We start from the raw sequence: 7,496 nt of genomic DNA on the forward strand, positions 1-7,496 counted from the left end.
TTTTTTTCTTTTTCTTTCTTTTTTTTTTCGAGACAGAGTTTCGCTCTTTTGCCCAGGCCCGTGCCCGGCTCGACCCTGTCTCTATTAAAATATGTATATAAGGTCAGGCGCCAGTGGCTCACACCTATAATCCCCGCATTTTGGAAGGCCAAGGCGGGCGGATCACCTGAGGTCGGGAGTTTGACACCAGCCTGGCCAACATGGTGAAACCCCGTCTCTACTAAAAATACAAAAAATAGCTGGGTGTGGTGGCAGGCACTTGTAATCCCAGGTACTCAGGAGGCTGAGGCAGGAGAATCGCTTGAACCCAGGAGGCTGAGGCAGGAGAATCGCCTGAACCCAGGAGGCGGAGGTTGCGGTGAGGCCTGATCGCGCCACTGCACTCCAATCTGGGGGACAATAGCGTGACTTCGTCTCAAAAATATATATATATATGTGTGTGTGTGTGTGTGTGTGTGTATCTATATAAAGTCTTTTTGTATGCCGCTCCTCATGTTCCTGGAGCCTTTCCATGATTCTTCCATATTAAACCTGCCAGTGATAGACCAGTGAATGGCATGGTCTATCTCTTCCATTCGGTCATTCTTTCTGTAGGCTTTTTTTTTTTTTTTTTTTTTGAGGGGGTCCTTCTTTTTCCCCCACGTGGGGGGCCAGGTGCAATCTCAGCTCACTGCAAGCTCCGCTTCCTGGGTTCACACCATTCTCCTGCCTAGCCTCCCAAGTAGCTGGGACTACAGGCACCCGCGGCCACACCCAGCTAATTTTTTTGTATTTTTAGTAGAGACGGGGTTTCACGGTGTTAGCCAAGGTGGTCTTGATCTCCTGACCTCATGATCCACCCGCCTCGGCCTCCCAAAATGCTGGGATTACAGGCATGAGCCACCGCGCCCAGCCTATTTTTTCGTTCTTTATTTTATAGAACCTGCTGTTTCCTTTGCGTTTTCCTTTTACTTTTTTTTTTTTTTTTTGAGACGGAGTCTCACTCTGTCACCCAGGCTGGAGTGCAGTGGTGCAATCTCAGCTCACTGCAACCTCCGTCTCCTGAGTGCAAGTGATTCTCCTGCCTCAGACTCCTGAGTAGTTGGGATTACAGGTGGCTGCCACTACACCCAGCTAATTCTTTCTATTTTTAGTACAGAGGGCATTTCACCATGTTGGCCAAGCTGGTCTCAAACTCCTGACCTCGTGATTTCCCGTCTCAGCCTTGCAGAATGCTGGGATTATAGGTGAAGGGGGCCAGCCCCTCCACACCTGTGGGTATTTCTCATCAGGTGGGATGAGAGACTGAGAAAAGAAATAAGACACAGAGACAAAGTATAGAGAAAGAACAGTGGACCCAGGTGACCGGCGCTTAGCATCCAGAGGACCCACACTGGCACCGGTCTCTGAGTTCCCTCAGTATTTATTGATTACTATTTTCACTATCTCAGCAAGGGGAATATGGCAGGAGAACAGGGTGATAGTGGGGAGAAGGTCAGCAAGAAAACGTGAGCAAAGAGTCTGTGTCACAAATAAGTTCAAGGGAAGGTACTATGCCTGGATGTGCACGTAGGCCAGATTTATGCTTCTCTCCACCCAAACATCTCAGTGTAGTAAAGAATAACAGAGCAGCATTGCCACTAGCATGTCTCACCTCCAGCCACAGGGCAGTGTTCTCCTATCTCAGAACAGAACAATGTACAATTGGGTTTTATACCAAGACATTCCGTTCCCAGGGGCATTCAGGAGACAGAGGCCTTCCTCTTATCTCAACCGCAAGAGGCCTTCCTCTTTTACTAATCCTCCTCTGCACAGACCCTTCATGGGTGTCAGGCTGGGGGATGGTCAGGTCTTTCCCATCTCATGAGGCCATATCTCAGGCTGTCTCAGTGGGGAGAAACTTTGGACAATACCCGGTTTTCCTGGGCAGAGGTCCCTGCGGCTTTCCACAGTGCATTGTGCCCCTGGTTAATCGAGAATGGAGTATGGCAATGACTTTTACCCAGCATACTGCCTGTAAACATATTGTTAACAAGGCACATCCTGCACAGCCCTGGATCCCTTAAACCTTGATTCCATACAACACGTTTTGTGAGCACAAGGTTGGGGCTAAAGTTACAGATTAACAGAATCTCAAGGCAAAACAATTGTTCGGGGTACAGATCAAAATGGAGTTTCTTATGTCTTCCTTTTCTGCATAGACACAGTAACAGTCTGATCTCTTTCTTTTCCCTACAATAGGCATGCGCAACCATGCACGGCCACATTTTCAATATAATAATACTTTCTATAAATCTTGATTTTTTTTTCTTCATCAAGTATATATTTCTGGCTGGGCACGTTGGCTCATACCTGTAATCTCAGCACTTTGGGAGGCCAATGTGGGAGGATCGTTTGAGGCCAGGAGTTGAAGACCAGCTGGGGCAACACAGCAAGACCCTGTCTCCTTAAAAAACAATAAAATTTTTAAAAAAATTCCTTCTTTCCTTTTTTTTTTTTTTTTGAGTTGGAGTCTCGCTCTGTTGCCCAGGCTGGAGTGCATTGGCATGATCTTGGCTCACTGCAACCTCTGCTCCCTGGTTCAAGCGATTCTTCTGTCTCAGCCTCCCGAGTACCTGGGACTACAGGCCTGTGCCACCATGCCCAGCTAATTTTTGTATTTTTAGTAGAGATGTTTCACCATATTGGCTTGGCTAGTCTCGAACTCCTGACCTCATGATCCACCCACTTTGGCCCCCCAACGTGCTGGGATTACAGGCGTGAGCCACTAAGCCTGGCCAAAAATATGTATTTCTATAGTTATTTTTCTGATCTTACCACATGGGCCAGGACCACATTTCCTATGTTGTAAAATAGCAGTAATACCAGACATTCTCCCCAAGTTTATTCAGAAATGTAACATAATCCTAATAAAAATAACAAAATTTTTTCTGGAGTTAGTTAGGCACATTGATACTAAAAGTTTATATGGAAAAAGAAAATCTGATAATAAGCAAGAAAACAAAAACAAGGCCGGGCACTGTGGCTCACACCTGTTATCCCAGCACTTTGGGAGGCTGAGGCAGGCAGATCACAAGATCAGGAGTTCAAGACCATCCTGGCCAACATGGTGAAACCTTGTCTCTATAAAATGCAAAAATTAGCTGGGCATGGTGGCATGTGCCTGTAGTCCCAACTACTTGGGAGGCTGAGGCAGGAGAATCGCTTGAACCCGGGAGGTGGAGGTTGCAGTGAGCCAAAATCGCACCATTGCACCCCAGCCTGGGACAGAAGGAGACTGTGTCAAAAAAAAAAAAAAAGGAAAACAAAAACAAAAGCAATGATGAGCAGCAGATATTAAAACATACTATTGACAGTTTTCACACAAGGCAAATAATTAAATTATTTTAAAATAAAAATAAAAAAATTCTATAAAGCCTCTATAATTAAAACTATGTGGTACTAGTGCATGAAGCAGAAGCAGACTAATAAAATATCTATAAATAGACCCAAGAACATGTAGAAATTTGGTTCATAAATGTGGTATTTTGCTGGGCATGGTGGCTCACGCCTGTAATCCTAGCACTTTGGTAGGTCAAGGCAGGAGGATCACTTGAGGTCAGGAGTTCAAAACCAGCTTGGCCAACATGGTGAAACCCCGTCTCTACTAAAAATACAAAAAATAGACTCGGCCAGTGGCTCATGCCTGTAATCCCAGTACTTTCAGAGGCCGAGGTGGGTGAATCACCTGAGGTCGGGAGTTTGAGACCAGCCTAACCAACATGGAGAAACCCCCGTCTCTACTAAAAATACAAAAGTAGCCAGGTGTGGTGGCACGTGCCTGTAATCCCAGCTACTTGGGAGGCTAAGGTAGGAGAATCGCTTCAACCCAGGAAGCAGAGGTTGCAGTGAGCTGAGATCGTGCCATTGCACTCTAGCTTGGGCAATAAAAGCAAAACTCCGTCTCAAAAAAAAAAAAAGTAGTGTTTCAGATCAATAGGGCAAAAAATGCCATTTGTAATGGAAAGTCTAAGACAGTTGGTTAGCCATCAGACAAAAGATGAAATTAAATCTATACTTCATAGCATATACAATATACTCCAAATGTACTAGTGATCTAAGTGTGAAAAATAAAACCATACAAGTATGTAAGGTTTTCAAGTGATTTCTTGGCTGAGTAAGGAAAAAGATGTAACTACAAGGCGGCAATAGCATACAAGCTTCATTTGGGATGTGCTTTGACAGGTTAGCAGTTGGGGAGGTAGCAAAGAGCAAGAGAGTATCCACAGGCTTCTATCTGTGGGTCGCTTCTCAGAAATGGTGGAAAGGAAGAGAGACTCCCAGAGGAGAAAGGGAATCAAAGAGGGGGCTTACAAATAACTAAATGATGATACTCACCAGACTGGCAGCATATCTTCCAGTTAAAAAGCTCTGAAGGGCTGGGCGAGGTGGCTCACGCCTATAATCCCAGCACTTTGGGAGGCCAGGGGGGCAGATCACGAGGACAGGTGTTCAAGACCAGCCTGACCAACATGGTGAAATCCCATCTCTATTAAAAGTATAAAAATTAGCCAGGTGTTGTGGCATGTGCCTGTAATCCGAGCTACTCAGGAGGCTGAGGCAGGAGAAACACTTGAAGCCAGGAGGTGGAAGTTGCAGTGAGCTGAGATCTTGCCACTGCACACCAGCCTGGACAACAGAGTGAGACTCCATCTCGAAAAAAAAAAAAGTTCTATAGGACAGCAGGGGGATGGGATTTTCATAGCCTCTGGAATTATCTTATCCATGGCTATCAGATATTGGACATAATTTTCAGAGAATACAAAGAAGGCACACTCGAGATTGCTAAAAATAGGCTTGTTCAGGCTATGTTTCAAACAATCAAGTGTGTTAAAATTGCAGTTTGGCAGGGATTGGCTATTGTGAATACTAATGAGATAAACATTGGTGTACAAATATTTCTTTGAGGGCTGGGCACGGTGGCTCACGCCTGTAATCCCAGCATTTTGGGAGGCCAAGGTGGGTGGATCACAAGTTCAGGAGTTCAATACCTGCCTGGCCAAGATGGTGAAACCCCATCTCTACTAAAAATACAAAAAAAAATTAGCCGGGCATGGTGGTGGGCGCCTGTAATCCCACCCAGCCACTCGGGAGGCTGAGGCAGAGGTTGCAGTGAGCCAAGATCGCGCCACTGCACTCCAGCCTGGGTGACAGAGCGAGACTCATCTAAAAATATATATATATTTCTTTGAGCACCTGCTCTCAACACTTTTGGATGTATATGCCAAAGTGGAATGTCTAGATCATATGGTAATTCTGTTTAATCTTTTTTGTTTGTTTGTTTGAGATAGGGTCTCACTCTGTTGTCTAGGCTGGAATGCAGTGACGTGATCATGGATCACTGCAGTCCTCAACCTACTGATCTCAGGTAATCCTCCCACCTTAGCCTCTCGAGTAGCAGGGATTACAAGTGCATGCCACCACCATGCCTGGCTGAATTTAAAAATTTTTTTTGTAAAGATGAAATCTCACAATATGCCCAGGCTGGTCTTGAACTCCCAGTCTCAAGAAATCCCCCACCCTGAGCCTCCCAAAGTGCTGGGATTACAGGTGTGAGCCATCACATCCAGCATGGTTTTGATTTTCATTTTCATGATGTTTAGTGATGTTGAGCATCTTTTCATGAGCATCTTTTCCTGTGTTTATTGGCCATCTGTATATCTTCTTTGGTGATATTATTCAAGTCCTTTTTCTGTATTTGAATTGGGTTTTGTTGTTGTTACTCTCGGGTTCTAGAAATTTTATTTTTTTTATTTTTATTTTTTTTAATTATACTTTAGGTTTTAGGGTACATGTGCACAATGTGCAGGTTTGTTACATATGTATCCATGTGCCATGTTGATTTCCTGCACCCATTAACTCGTCATTTAGCATTAGGTATATCTCCTAATGCTGTCCCTCCCCCCTCCCTCAACCCCACAACAGTCCCCGGAGTGTGATGTTCCCCTTCCTGTGTCCATGAGTTCTCATTGTTCAATTCCCACCTATGAGTGAGAACATGCGGTGTTTGGTTTTTTGTCCTTGCGATAGTTTACTGAGAATGATGTTTTCCAGTTTCATCCATGTCCCTACAAAGGACACGAACTCATCATTTTTTATGGCTGCATAGTATTCCATGGTGTATATGTGCCACATTTTCTTAATCCAATCTATTGTTGTTGGACATTTGGGTTGGTTCCAAGTCTTTGCTATTGTGAATAGTGCCGCAATAAACATACGTGTGCATGTGTCTTTATAGCAGCATGATTTATACTCCTTTGGGTATATACCCAATAATGGGATGGCTGGGTCAAATGGTATTTCTAGTTCTAGATCCCTGAGGAATCGCCACACTGACTTCCACAATGGTTGAACTAGTTTACAGTCCCACCAACAGTGTAAAAGTGTTCCTATTTCTCCACATCCTCTCCAGCACCTGTTGTTTCCTGATTTTTTAATGATGGCCATTCTAACTGGTGTGAGATGGTATCTCACTGTGGTTTTGATTTGCATTTCTCTGATGGCCAGTGATGATGAGCATTTCTTCATGTGTTTTTTGGCTGCATAAATGTCTTCTTTTGAGAAGTGTCTGTTCATGTCCTTTGCCCACTTTTTGATGGGGTTGTTTGTTTTTTTCTTGTAAATTTGTTTGAGTTCATTGTAGATTCTGGATATTAGCCCGACTTCATGTCTAAAACACCAAAAGCAATGGCAACAAAAGCCAAAATTGACAAATGGGATCTCATTAAACTAAAAAGCTTCTGCACAGCAAAAGAAACTACCGTCAGAGTGAACAGGCAACCTACAGAATGGGAGAAAATTTTTGCAACCTACTCATCTGACAAAGGGTTCTAGAAATTTTAAAAATAAACTCTTGATATTTGTCCCCAGTCGGATACAGGACTTGAAAATATTTTCTCCCATTTGTAGATTGTCTTTTCACTCTCTTGTTATTATGATTTGATGCAAAAAATTTGTATTATTGATTAGGTTCAACTCATAATTTTTCTTGTGTTGCCTGTGTGGTTGATGTCATAACTAAGAAGTCATTTCCAATTCCAATATCATGAAGCTTTCTCACCTAAGTTTTCTTCTAATAGGTTTTCAGCTCTAGCTTGTACACTACACTTAGGTTTTTGATCCATTTTTTAAAAATCATGCCATATTATTATTATTAAGATGGAAGCTTGCTCTGTCTCCAGGCTGGAGTGCAGTGGCGCGATCTCAGCTCACTGCAAACTCCACCTCCCAGGTTCAAGTGATTCTCTTGCCATTGCTTCCTGAGTAGCTGGGATTACAGGTGCACGCCACCACGCCCGGCTACTTTTTGTATTTCTTTTTAGTAAAGACAGGGCTTCACCATGTTGGCTAATCTGATCTTGAACACCTGACCTCCTGATCCACCCGCCTTGGCCTCCCAAAGTGCTGGGATTACAGGCGTGAGCCACTGTGCCTGGCCATGCCACATTATTTTTAATTACATACAAAGATCTAAAATG

At 43.9% G+C, this 7,496-nt stretch overlaps 1 pseudogene; it reads right to left on the reverse strand.

Moving 5' to 3' along the window:
- Positions 1–1,395: 1,395 nt before the first annotated feature.
- Positions 1,396–2,003, reverse strand: LOC131380840 (uncharacterized; annotated as a pseudogene).
- Between the last annotated feature and the right edge of the window lie 5,493 nt (positions 2,004–7,496).

This window comes from Hylobates moloch, unplaced genomic scaffold (genome assembly GCF_009828535.3).
Source record: "Hylobates moloch isolate HMO894 unplaced genomic scaffold, HMol_V3 SCAFFOLD_12, whole genome shotgun sequence".
In the NCBI taxonomy this organism is placed as follows: domain Eukaryota; kingdom Metazoa; phylum Chordata; class Mammalia; order Primates; family Hylobatidae; genus Hylobates; species Hylobates moloch.